This window comes from Akebia trifoliata, chromosome 5 (genome assembly GCF_017979445.1).
Source record: "Akebia trifoliata isolate Shusen 1 chromosome 5, ASM1797944v1, whole genome shotgun sequence".
Taxonomy (NCBI): domain Eukaryota; kingdom Viridiplantae; phylum Streptophyta; class Magnoliopsida; order Ranunculales; family Lardizabalaceae; genus Akebia; species Akebia trifoliata.
The window spans coordinates 9779931-9794088 of NC_141379.1; the positions used below are offsets into that span (position 1 = coordinate 9779931).

At 39.2% G+C, this 14158-nt stretch overlaps 1 protein-coding gene across 1 annotated transcript in view; it reads right to left on the bottom strand.

Annotated features, from left to right (window-relative positions):
* PK3 (serine/threonine protein kinase 3) overlaps nt 1-14158 on the bottom strand; it is a 36903-nt gene that overhangs the window by 1151 nt on the left and 21594 nt on the right. The window lies entirely within an intron of this gene.

Consider the following 14158-nt stretch of genomic DNA (forward strand, 5'->3'; position numbering starts at 1 on the left):
AAAAAGTCAAAATTTATTCGTGATTAAATTGCAAACTTTGCAATTAAATCAGAAAAAACAGAACATGGATATTTTGGTATTGTTTTAGTCACCTGGTGTATGTCATTTTAGATAAAGTTCCTGCCTTCCCATATCCAATCCCAAATGATGATGCTCATGTGCAAGGAGATGACATGGATAAAGATGATGAAGACAATTTTACTAATGAAGCAGTATTATAATGAAGATGACATTGAATTTGAAGACTTTTGATAGGTAGATGAATCCTAACTAGGATTCATGACGGTAATATTTTTATATTTTGAACAATATAAACGTTGATTATGTTGTGGACCTGTGGTTACTGTAGAAGGATGTATGGATGATATTAATAAGGGCTTTTGTGATTTATTATTGTGTTTCAATATGGGATTTGATGGTGTAATATGAGAAGACCACTTAGTTGAAATAATCACACAACCCTAATTTGATATTTTCTCAAAAAAAAAAAAAAAAAAATCTTCTGAATTTCCCCCTTGCATGGCTGATCCATCTTGCATATACACTCTGCTACACCCTCCTGTTCGTGGGAACCTTAACACCATCAATGAACCTTAACACTATAGTAATGGCATTTGAAAACAATTCTACTACTCTCTTCCTCTCATCTCAACTCTTGCCAACATTGAATTACTTATCTCACTAAAAAATAGGTGTACCGATAAAAAACAACAAAGAAGAACCGTGGGAGTTAGGAGGAGGAAATTGATTAGGGTCTGCATTCCCAACATTGTTTTCCATTTTGAGAAATGGTTCTTCGACATTGCTTCAAAAATTCAAGAAGACTAAGGCAAGGAGAGCCCCTTTGTCCCTTTTGTTTCATCATGGTGGCTAATGCGTTGAGTTGGTTGATGAGGACTTTTGACATGGTCTGGTAGAAGGTTCCACAAGTTAAAAGAAGCGCTCTCATATTACACATTTTTAGTTTGCAGATGACTATTTTTTCTTGGCACATCACATGCCCAACTGAGCATTGTTTGAAATAGTTTGAGGCCAAGTTGTAGCTCTAAGGTGATTTAAGATACAGTGGAAGATATATTTTATAAAAGGTTGTATGCTGGAAGAGTTCTCTCCTTTCCAAAGGAGAGAAGTTGAATTGATTAAAAGTAACATATCCAGCTTGTTGGTACATTATTTACCTATTGTTCCAATCCCGAATTGTTTTTCAATTAGATTAAGATGATTGATAGTCCAAGGAGATGAAAAGAAATGTCTCATGGAATGGTTTAAGGTGTGCACTCACAAGAAGTAGCGAACGGTAGACTAGAGTGGAGAACCAGAAAAACATAAGCATAGCCCTTCTAAGGAAATGTTTGTAGAGATTTGAGTAAAACATTGACAAACCATAGACGAGGGTGGCATGTTCCAAATAAGGTAGTTATCACAGGGTAGAGAATGAAGACAAAAATTCATCATTTTGCGGAAAAGTAACTCTGACCAACAACCATGAATATTGCTAGATCTTTTAATACTTCATTATGTTTAGATAGATTAATCCATATTAAATTATAAATTTTAAAGGGAAGTTTCAAAATTACTTGGGATTAGTCTGGGTGATCAATCAGATTAATTGCTTTGCTGATTTGATGAAGATTGATCCTCCAAAGCTCAATGTGTCAATCACTCTTTCGATCTATTCCCTCTTCTCAATTGTGATCAAGGTTTACATTTGTCTCGCACAAACCCAGTTGTCCCTCACTGTATATGGTGTTGGGTATGTCTCAAAAACCCAAATTAATGATAGACAAAGACAATTATATTTATCGCATCAGCACACTATTAGTTGTTCCTATATGGTTGTATTTATAGACTGACAGATTTTGTCTTACAAACCAAATATAATACTATAATTGGTTCCCCAAATGGAAACCAATTTTAGTCTTGAAAGAACTCCAATATGGGTTGGTCGTTCCACCCTAATTAGATCCCTCAATATTAGGAATTTGATCAAATCAAGAATATGGGTCTCACATGCCTGGTCGTCCCATCCAATGAATCCCTATCTCCTAGGGATTTGACCACGTCAAATCATGGATCCCCCATTTTTAGTTGGGTGTCCTGGCAGGGTGAGCAACTCTTGCTCACTTATAATTTTCGGATTGGCTATCTAGGTCCCACCTTTGTTTGACAAAAGAGAGAATACTATCCAATCTGATTCCATATACAGATTTTTCAGAGGTATCCTAAGCTTCCCAAAACCAACCAATTGACCAAGATAAGTATGTTCTAGAATTGCAAGTGATCCATTCCACAAACTTGTGATCTATTAATCCTTTCATTATACAATATCCTAAATATAGGCCCTTGGCGTTTAATCTACTATCTAACCATTGGCCATGTGAAATCATTGGAGTTCCAAGATGGTAAAACATTCGAGAAAATGTTTCTTGAGCAAAACAATTTTATGAAATAATCTATCATATAGAAAAAAAATATTTTGTCACATAAAGATAATCAAGAAAAAACACCTACGCAGATTGTATGTGCTCAAAAATTGTCTTTACCCAATCGCGGGTATTCTCCCACAAATGGGTATGGATTTTTTTGTTAGAAACTTTATTTAATTCAAACAGATCACTGATTTGTCCAAGAATTAGTCCCATCTCATCTAATGAGAAAAAGCTAACACTACAGAAGTCATATAAATGAAGCGCCCAACTTGATCTCTAGCTGGACCATTTTAGGTATAGGAAATGGGTAAGCTAAATGTCCTATGTCAATCTGAAGCCAATCACTAAGCCAACCTATGGTATAAACTGAGAAAATTATGATATTTCATATGCCCTGACCATCTTAAAATCAATGAAAACCAGGTCATAAACCAATTGTTTAAAATTTCATACTATTTCGGAATGTTTCGACTGAGAAATTCTGATTTCGATTGAGACTAGTGACCCTGAAAAATTGAATAACTCGGTCTAGACAGTATCAGTAGTCGAAACGGTCAGGGATTTGAGACCAGATTTTAAAGCTTGCATGTACCCAAATATCACGCATGAAATAAATGATCACATCATCTATATACAAGAGAATAGTACAAATCTAATAAATCAAAAGAATCTTATTCTAATGATATGCCTCTATCAAATGAAAAATAATTACAAAAATGATTTTGTTAGTGTGTTATTTCCAACAAGGAAAGCAACATGTGTTCCTCTTATTGTCGTAGCACGTGGACTGGTAATACTTGAATTCATAAGATACCTTTGTTCCAATGTTGTGGAGGGGATGATACATTGTGTGGGGAGAGGTCTTTAAGTAGCATCTTCTACCTTTTACTCTTTACCAAACAAGAAAGGTTGTACAATTGAAGGGTTTATGGGTGGCTAGGGAGATTATCTTAGAATTGGGGCTTTAGAAGAACTTGAATAATTGGGAGCTTGATTCTATCTCAAATCTCGTCAATTCTAAGTGAGAGCCCATCTCTATCATCGGAGGCTCGATGGGAATCATCACTGAACCCTAGAAATACCTCGGCTCCCTATCTATCTTCTGGAAAGCTGTCCGCAAAAGAGAATGGTTAATCCTATAGGGGACCAGACCAAACATAATTGCAGAATGGAGCAACTCATGGTTGAGCTTGAATCTCTATTTGATGGAGGTAATTCCTATACATATGAATTACATTGTACCCATAAAGGATACATTAGAAGAATCTTTTGGATCTTGCAATATCAATAGGTTGATTGCTTCGCTCCTTGAGGACATAGAAGTGTCGTGTATTGTCAGAACACTTGTCTACCTATTTAGCTCGTAGCCAGTCTTCATCTCAGCCCTTTCTTGTTGCTTTGGTTTGGGGATCTCACATTCCATCCAAAGATACCATTTTTTTAGACTCTTGTTCGGACAAAATTCTGACCGTTGACAATTTCACATCCCCACATAATCATTCTCAATTGTGTGATATATAAAAGATATGACGAAAATTTTAACCACCTTCTCCCCCATTGCATATTTTTTTGATAAGTAAAGAGAATGTACTAAGAGAGAGAGGGGGAGGGGGGGAGGACGAGATATCCAGCCCGAAAAAGAGAAAAAAACCAAGAAAAACTTACCTATCGGGCTAATCCTCCAAAATACAAATCCTATCCCATCTTACAAGAAAATCTTCAAAAAATACACCTCTAAATACCCTAAAGATTTTCCCCCAATAGAACAAAAAACCTATCATCGAGTGCACTACACTATTTACATCTTTTTCTACCCCCTCAAAAATCCTTCTATTTCTTTCCTTCCAAAGGGCCCAATAAATCGTGAAGGGGTAATGCTCCACAAGACTGCCTTGCAAAAAGGGAATCCCCAATGAGGCAACCATAGATACCAAACAACAAGAAAAAGTGATCCCAAATCTGTAGAGTAAATTTGCAATGAAGGACATGATTAGAGGACTTCCCATTGGCTTTGCACAAGGCACAAAAATTTGGAGTGATCATTCCTCTCTTAATGATTTGATCCATCGTAGGAAGACGCCCCAAGGTAGCTAGCCAAATAAAGGTAGAGATCTCAGTAGGAACTTTAGTGCCCCAAATAGCTTTGGCTGGAGAAAAAATCTGCACAGATTTAACCCTCCTCGAATAAAATGAATGAATTGAAAAGGCCCAATCTTTCAATGCCACCCAAAGCCTCTTGTCCTCAACATGAGGACTATGATGAAACCCCTCTAAACAGTCCAATAAGCTCCCCAACTCCTCCATTTCCCAATTAAAGTGTCTCCTAAAATTGAGGTCCCAATCAATCAAATCTTCCTCTCCCGATCTAAAGCAAGAAATTGTTTTCCCTTTCTTCGTAGAAAAATTGCTTAAAGAGAAGGGAACCTCTCCATAAGCATGTCTCACCACACCAACGATCTTCTCAAAAGTGAACTCGATTTCCTCTCCCCCATTGCATATTGGCTAGAGAAACGTGGAGAATTTCTGTTCAACATGTTCAAGACAGTTCTATATGTCATCCCTAGTTAGAGGATAAATGCTCTGCCACTCCACGATAAGGTGCTTTGCCCCTTCTCTCTTTTACAGTATGTTGGGGAATATGGAAAGAGAGGAATAGCTTTTCTTCTTAAGGAAAAGAGGAAGATGTAGAAAGGATTATAAATGGCTACTTTTGAGAATTTTGTTTCACGTAAGACTCAAATATTCTTGGTGCCTGTTGGGGGACTACTTGTCAAATCATCTGATTGTTATTTTGGTGAATCTTTCCCATCTTTAATATAATCTTATTTACCAACAAAAATAAACTAATAGGAGTCATAAATAAGTGAAAATTCTCTATGATCATCATTTTAGCAGTGAGCTGGTAACAAAGGTCCAAAAAGTTGTCATTTTCAAGGGTATGGATTTAGGCATGGTTCAAAGTTTTTTGGGCCATTTCAGAATGTTTTAGCGGAACATTCTAGTTTCCACCGAGACCGGTGTAGACATTGATCTAGGGTTTAGAGAAGAAGAAATTATAGAAAAATATGTTTATTCTTTCTTCATTCCTATTTATATATTACATGATAAATAGGAAAAGACGAAAAAGGACATGACATAAACATAAACAAAAAGAACTATTACTGGTAACATTCTCCCTCAAGCTGGTGCAAAGGTATCACACATGCCCAGCTTGCCCATAAGATTATCAAAATTGGCATGACCCAAGGCTTTAGTGAGGACATCGGCTAACTGTGTTGTAGGAACAAAGATGGTGCAGAAGTCACCAGAAGCAACTTTCTCCTGGATGAAATGTCGGTCGACCTCAATATGCTTGGTGCGATCCTGTTTAAGTGGATTATGAGTTATGTTAATGGCCGCCTTGTTATCACAGTACAACTAAAAAGGTGTAGGAGATGAACAACCTAGCTCATGAAGAAAAAGTTGTAACCAAAGTAATTCACATATGCCAAGAGCCATGGCTCGGAACTCAACTTCTGCACTTGAACGAGCAATTATAGCCTGTTTTTTACTGCGCCAAGTTACCAAATTACCACTTACCATAGTACAATACCCAGAAGTCGAACGACGATAGGCAATAGAACCCACCCAATCAGCATCTGTCCATCCTTCCACATGCATGTTACCATGTGAACGGAAGAGTAAGCCTTTCCCCGGACATCTTTTCAAATATCGAAAGATGCGTAGGGCAGCATCAAGATGTGTCGTACGAGGGGCATACATGAATTGGCTAACACTGCTTACTACATAGACAATGTCAAGTAGCGTAAGAGATAGGTAAATGAGTTTATCAACCAAACGTTGATAACGACTGATATCTTCAAGAGCTTCACCATCACTTTCAACTGGTTTGGCCCCAAGTTTGTCAACCTCCTGAAACAGATCTAACACATACTTGCGTTGTGAGATAAAAATGTTTGTCTTGGATTGAGCTACTTCAATACCGAAAAAATATTTCAGAAGTCCAAGATCTTTTACTTCATAACGATTTCCAAGAAGACGCTTTGAAGTTTGGATCTCAGTAGGACAATTTCCTGTTATGACAATATCGTCAACATACACAATAAGAATTATAGTCTGAAGTCCACTATACTTGATAAATAGTGTATGATCAGCCTGACATTGTTTGTAATCCACATCTTGCATAACATAGAGGAACCGTTCAAACTATGCTCTCGAGGATTGTTTGAGACCATAAGGACTTCTTTAGACGACACACTTTCCCATCAACATTGGAAAAAAGAATTGTTGGAGTAGTATCCATGTAGACTTCTTCCTGCAAATCACCATACAAGAAGGCATTCTCCACATCTAATTGGTGAACCTCCACCGAGAAGTTTGCTGTGACAGAGAGGACACGAATAGAATTCTTTTTTGACTACCGAGGTAAAGGTTTCTTGATAGTCGATGCTGTAAGTTTAGGTATAGCCCTTGGCAACCAACCTAGTCTTATACCTGACAATTGATCCATTTGACTTATACTTCACTGTTAACACCCACTTGCAACCAACAGATTTCTTCCCCTGTGATAATAACACTAACTATCAAGTATCATTTTTTACTAAAACTCTCAGTTCCTCATCCATAGCTTGTTTCCACTACGGATTGGAGAGAGCCTCTTTCACACTGGATGGGATGGAAACAAAAGACATAATAGCTACAAAGGAATGGAGACTCATCATGGTAGAGAAATAGGATGCAAAGTACAAGTATGTTTAACTTTCTGATGAGCAATTAGAACTTGGAATCTGAAGAAATTGGATTTGGCTCCCCAGTGGTGTGGCATGGTGGATCAACAATGACTTGTTTTCCCTTTCTAGTGTAGGTGCATCCAAAAGGATTAGACACTGACTCGGTTGGTTGCACAACTTCCACATTAGATTTTGGAATAATTGGCAAAGGTAGTGAAACTGAGAAAGATGACTCTGGAAGAGACTCATGATTAGTAGATGGAATGAACCACTCTCCCTGAAGAGATTGTTGATCAGAGTTAGGAAAGTAATACTAGTCTTCAAAAACGTGATGTCCATTGTGACAAATCGACTACGGATAGGTGGATGATAACATTTATAACCCTTCTGAGAGTTAGAATAACCAAGAAACATACACTTCAATGCCTTAAGATCAAGTTTAGTGCAAGCAGGACAGAAGATATAAGCAAAACAAATACACCCAAAGACTCGTAGAACCACAGAAAATAAAGGACAGTCAGGAGAAAGGAACAGAGGTGGTTGGAAGTTCAAGATACTAGAGGGAGTGCGATTGATGATGTAACATGCAACAAGAATTGCTACAGACCAGAAATGCTTAAGAACGTTCATCCCAATAAACAAAGTTCTTCCTAATTCCAACAAATGACAATTTTTTCTTTTGACAATACCATTTTATTGGGGTGTGAAAACACATAAGGTTTGTTGTTCTATCCATTGAGTAACACAAAATTGTTTCAAGCCTCCATAGGAATACTATCCTCTTTTATCTGATCGAAGGATTTTGATTTTTACTCTAAATTAAGTTAGGACCATCATATGAAAATCCTAGAATATGAAATAGACATCTTATGTTTTCATTAAGTACACCCACGTACATCTGCTATAGTTATCCACAAAAATAATAAAATATTGAAAACCCAACAAAGAAGTAACAAGGGATGGACCCCAAACATCATAATGCATAAGAGAAAATAAAAAGGAACTTCTTTTATTTAAACTTATTGTTTAAGAAAAAACGACAATGCTTTAACAATTGACAAACTTCACATTGTAACTCTGACAATGACATAGACTGAAACACAAAAGGAAACAAATATTGTAAATACTAAAAATAAACATGACCCAAACGAATAAGCCATCGCATTATTTGAGATGTATTGACTATTTTACCACTACTTTGAGAAGCATAAACATATGGAATGTACTGAGACGTTGGGATGTTAAGAAAGTACAAGCCATTTGCTTCACGACCACTATCAATCACCCTCTTCGTTACCAAATCCTTAAAAAAATGAGGGAAAAAGAGTAATACAACAATTTAGATTTTTTTTATAACACTACTAACAAACACAAGATTCGTAGTGAGATTATGAACATATTTTTTTTTGATAAATATAACTTTTATAAATGCAGATAAGGAGTAGAGGAGGCTGAGATAGCCCCCAAACAACATACCACCACCAACAACAAAGAAAGATACAAACAACGGAAAAGAAAAAGAAAAGAAAAAGAAAATACGTCTGACGGGAAATTAAGAATCACAAATGCTTCCCCAATTAAATACAAAATCTTGAAAGCACACTCCCTCAAAGTCCTTACTCATCTTCGACCAAAGGAAAATTAGGCCCAAAATTTCTAAGATCACTTGTCGAGAAGAGCTTTCCTTGCCGAGGAATATCCTGTTGTTGCGTTCTCTCCAAAGACCCCAAGCAATAGCGGACGGAAGGATAGCCCAGAGATGCCTCTTTCTAGCAGAGAAGATATTGAAACTCCATCCCTTTAAGAGGTCAAAAAACGATAAAGGGACAACCCACTCTACCTGAAATCGAGATAAGAAGAACATCCAACTAACCCGAGAGAAAGAACAATGAATAAGAATGTGATTGACGGACTCCCCATCCCTCGAGCAAAGATAGCAAAATTTTGGTATAATCCACCCCCGACAAATCAAATTATCCAAAGTAAGGATTCTACCCAAAGAAGCTAGCCATATAAAAAATGATACCTTAGAAAGAACAAGAGCAGACCAAATGACAGACGGGGAGAAAGAACCCTCACCCGCATTTAACAAGTAAGAATAGAAAGAATTAACAGAGAACTTCTTATCCTTAGCCTTGAACCATTCCCTTCTATCCTGCTCGTTCTCTCTCAATTGGATTTGATTAAGGAGATCTAGAAGAGATGTCACCTCCATCACTTCCCAATCATTGAAATTTCTTCTAAATCCCAGATCCCAAGAATCGGTGTTCCCGTCCCGAATCAGACACTGCCTTACCGAGTTATTCTTTTTCAAAGAGCAAGCGTACAAGGAAGGGAATTGGGTAAACAGAGATGAAGTTCCGCACCAGATATCCTCCCAAAATCTGACCTTGTCCCCCAACCCAACTTTGAATCTGATCTCCCTATCGAACTTATCAACACCTTTCAGAATACCTCTCCACACGCTACACCCGTAAGTGCCTCTACTCTCATTACTGTACCACCCAAATTTTTTCTCTCCATATTTAGCCTGAATCACTCTCCTCCACAAGTTCTCTCTTTCTTCCCCAAATCTCCAAAGCCACTTGCCTAGGAGGGCTTTATTAGTTAGCCTAAGCCCTCTAATCCCCAAGCCTCCATTTTTCTTTGGAGTGCAAACCGTCTTCCACTTCACCAAATGATACTTTCTACCACCATTATTATCATTCCATAGAAAATTCTTCATGAGTCTTTCAATCTTAGCTTCCACCGATTTAGGCAATGAAAATATAGATAGGAAGTAAATCGGAATACTCGTTAAAATACTCTTAATCAACGTAACCTTACCCCCTTTGGATAGATATTTAGCCTTCCATGTACTCAATTTCTTTTCCATTTTCTCGATGACCCCCTCCCAAATGTTCTTACTACAATACGGAGCTCCTAATGGTAGACCTAAATACGAAGAGGGAAGCGTATCACTGCGGCACCCCAAAGTGGCTGCTAAGACTGGAAGGTTCGAAACCTCACCAACTCCAAACAACCTACTTTTTTGAAGATTTACATGTAAGCCTGATATTGCTTCAAAACAACATAATAACACCCGAAGAATTCTCACATGTTCTCTAGTTGGATCCAAGAACACTAGGGTGTCATCTGCAAATTGCAAGTGTGAAATCAACGGTCCCTCAACGCTCACTCTAAACCCAGATAGCCTCCCTATCTCAACCCCCCTCCTGAACAGTCTTCCCAGGGCCTCAGTTACTATAAGGAATAAGAATGGGGATAACGGATCCCCTTGTCTCAAGCCCCTGGAGCTCCTAAAAAAACCTGCCGGACTACCATTAACCAAGATAGAAAACGAGACCGAAGTAACACACTTCATAACCCACCCAATCCACTTAGAACCAAATCCCAACCTACCCAACATATATTCCAAAAAATCCCAACTCACATGATCATAAGCCTTTTGCATATCGATTTTTCCTATAAGCCCCACCTTCTTATCTTTAATTCTAGAATCTAAACATTCATTAGCCATTAACACACCATCCAGAATTTGCCTTCCCCTAAGAAATGCACCTTGTTCAGAGCCAATTAATTTCTTCAAAACTTCTTTCAGTCTATTTGCCAACACCTTCGAGATTATCTTATAAACTGACCCCACTAGACTAATAGGCCTGTAATCACTCAATTCATCTGCCCCTACTCTTTTAGGAATCAAAGCCACAAAGGTCCTATTAAGACCATAATCCAAGCAGTCTCTTTCTTGTAACTCCCAAACCACCTTCATGAAATCTTCGGCTACAATCTCTCAACAATGCTTGAAAAATTCCATCGTAAAACCATCTGGTCCCGGCGCTTTGTTCCCACCCATGGAAGCAACCACTAGTCTTACCTCATCCTCCCCAATCTTCCTTTCTAACCACACTCTCTCTTCATGAGATATCGTATTAAAGTCGAGGATGTCGGGACGAGGTCTTTTATCCTCTCTTTCCCTATAAAGCTCCTTGTAGTAACCCACTACACCTTCTCTAATTCCTTCTTCCCCTTCCACCATACTCCCATTAATCCTCAATTTGGCCATTTGATTATTTTTTCTATGATAATTTGCCACCTTATGGAAAAACTTAGTGTTATTATCACCTTCTTTCAGCCACTGGATTCTAGATTTTTGTCTCCAACTTATTTCCTCCATCAAGGCCACTCTTTGAAATTCTAGCTTAAGTTCAGTTCTTTTCACTCTTTCCTCTATCTCTAGCTCCCCCACTTCCTCCTTCAAATCTATGACCTCGATATCCTTGAGTAGCTCCCCTTTTCGCAATTCTACCCTCCCCACTTCTTCCTTATTCCACCCTTTTAATTTCTCTTTCAGATATTTGAGCTTGTTCTTGAAAACCACACCTGGGTGTCCCATCCTAGGGATTTCACTCCACCAATCTTTGACTAAATCTGTAAAATTTGGGTGAATAAGCCACATGTTCTCAAACCGGAAGGGAATCGGATTAGTGCGACTTTGCCCCGCTTCCATAACAATAGGGGTATGATCCGACACTGGGCTGGGGGCTGCCATTTGAACCACATTACAAAACTTCTCCTCCCAATCCCCACTCACCAAAAACCTATCTAATCTGGACATCCTTGGAACTGCTTGATTATTCGACCAAGTAAACCTTCTACCGATCAAAGGAAAATCCATCAAGGCAAATCTATTAATAAACACGTTGAAATCCCTCATCCCCTTAGTGATTCTTTGTCCCCCATTCTTTTCATCAGTAAATCTAATTATATTGAAGTCCCCACCCAATACCCAAGGCTGATCCCAATACCCCGCAAGATCCTCCAACTCTTCCCAAAATTGTTGCCTCTCCCTCCTAAGTGTGGGTCCATAAACCCTTGAGAAAACCCATTGGAAATCCTCATTCGCACGCTTACAAAGGATGGAAATTGAAAACGCCCCAACCAGATTATCGACCACTTGAATCAACTCCTTATTCCACATCAAAATTATACCGCCTGCACTTCCAATGGCTGGGAGAGCAATCCAACCAATATTTCCTTTCCAAAGATCCTTTATCACATTTTCCTCACAAACCGCTAGCTTCGACTCTTGAAGAGTGACTAAGCTAGGCCTTCTAGAATTGATAAACGCTTTCACTGCCGCCCTCTTCCTTCTATCCCCCAGACCTCTCACATTCCAAGACAAAATCTTGATCGACATAAGCAACTAGACTAAAACCCAAACCTAAACCACAATCTCCCTCTACAGTAATTCCACCTCTTTGGCCACTTTTGGCCTAGAAAGTCTCTTTACTGATTCCATAGGAGCCACCACAACAACCTCATTCGAATGTCCATCCCTGAATGTTTGAATTTCCTGACTATCTGACACAACTAGGCCCAAATCATCAACATCTACACCACTTTCCTTGCTTATCTCCTGCAACTCTGCCTCAAGAAGAGCCTTATCCTTTGAATCTCCTATTACTACTCTTAAAATAAGCGAACAATCCTTGTCCTCTGTCTCGGGTATTATTCCAAATTCCTCCGCCATACTCAAGGCTTGACTCACTAACCACTCAACTGTTTCCCTCTCTGTTTGCACTATTAATTCCTCTACCTGACTCGAGTTTGGATCTTCTGATCCTCTATCCACCCAATTTCCATCGAAATACCCTTCTGTCTGGTTCAAGCCAGTCACCTCTTCCTGGATCTGAGACAAGGAAACCGCAGACGAGGAATGTCGAAGGACATCTGATCTGATCTCCCTCACCTTATCCTCTTCTTGAGAGAACTCACTGTTCTGTAGAGAATCGATCAAGGCTAACGGAGTATGGAGCCTGTTAATAGGATACCAAGGGGACACAAAAAAACAGCAGGAAACCCAAATAGAACCCATACTGACAACCAACAAAGAATTGTTCAAAAGAAAGAGAGGAACGAAAACACAAGACCTCGGGGAAGGGTTTGAAATACCTTCTCTAGAAATTCCTCCTCGACTATCCTGCCACCAACTCAAAATGCTTGAACTCTCTAGATTGAATGACAGCCCATGATGATCCCGCAGGTTGAAACATAATCTGTCCCAAGCCTTAGAGTCTAGTATACAGGACCCATCTGTGCGTCTCTCTTTCCACTTGATCAACTCCAAAACATCCCCTCCTTCTATATGTCTCTCCTCCAGATCTCCTACCGATCTAGATAAATGGCTCGAAATCTTCCCACTTTTGCCTGACCTGTCTTCCTGTGGTTGTCGTCTTTCGTCCCATGTTCTTCCAAGGGATAGAATCTTCTTCGTGCCTACAGCTTCAAACCACGCCCCCTCTCCTGAATCGTTACACTTATATGTCTCAAACCCACTCTCACAGGTTGGTTTTTGAACTATCAGATTATCATCGCCCTCATGGTCCCTTAACACCATCGAATCTCTCATTTTGTTCCTGAAAGCCGCAGCCTCCTTGTACTCCTCTCTCGCAGTAAACAGAAACCGAGAGAATTCCACTTTGATTTCGTCTGTAGTCTTCTTCACAGTGGACAATATTTTCAAGTTTAAGAGCCTCATAAATCTCCCACCAGCCTGTTTAGAATTCGGTCCACCCTTATTTATTCTCCATCTCTTAATAGGGCCAACGCATGCCTTAGCGGTTCTAATCTTCATCTTGGCCTTCCTTACTGGGCCTGGATGCTGTCTTGAGCCCATCATATTTTCCACATTGTTTTCAGATCTCCCTTGGGCCGTCGCACACTGGGCTTCTCTATCCTCCACTCTTAAAGACCCGCCAGCCTTACTATGGGCCCCAGAAGTGCTTAAGCCCAGCCCACATTCACTGGATTTGCTCCGCTCTACTATTCCATACTTGCGCAGCCACCTAGTATACTCTAGGTTGGTAGCTGCCTTAGCCAACAGCCTCCCAGTACCATCAAATTTAAAATCCCGTTTGCGTGGCTTTAATTTTAATCTGCTTTTGACACGTGTTTTAATTCTGACATGAAATTTGCAATTTCGTCGGCTCGATGACT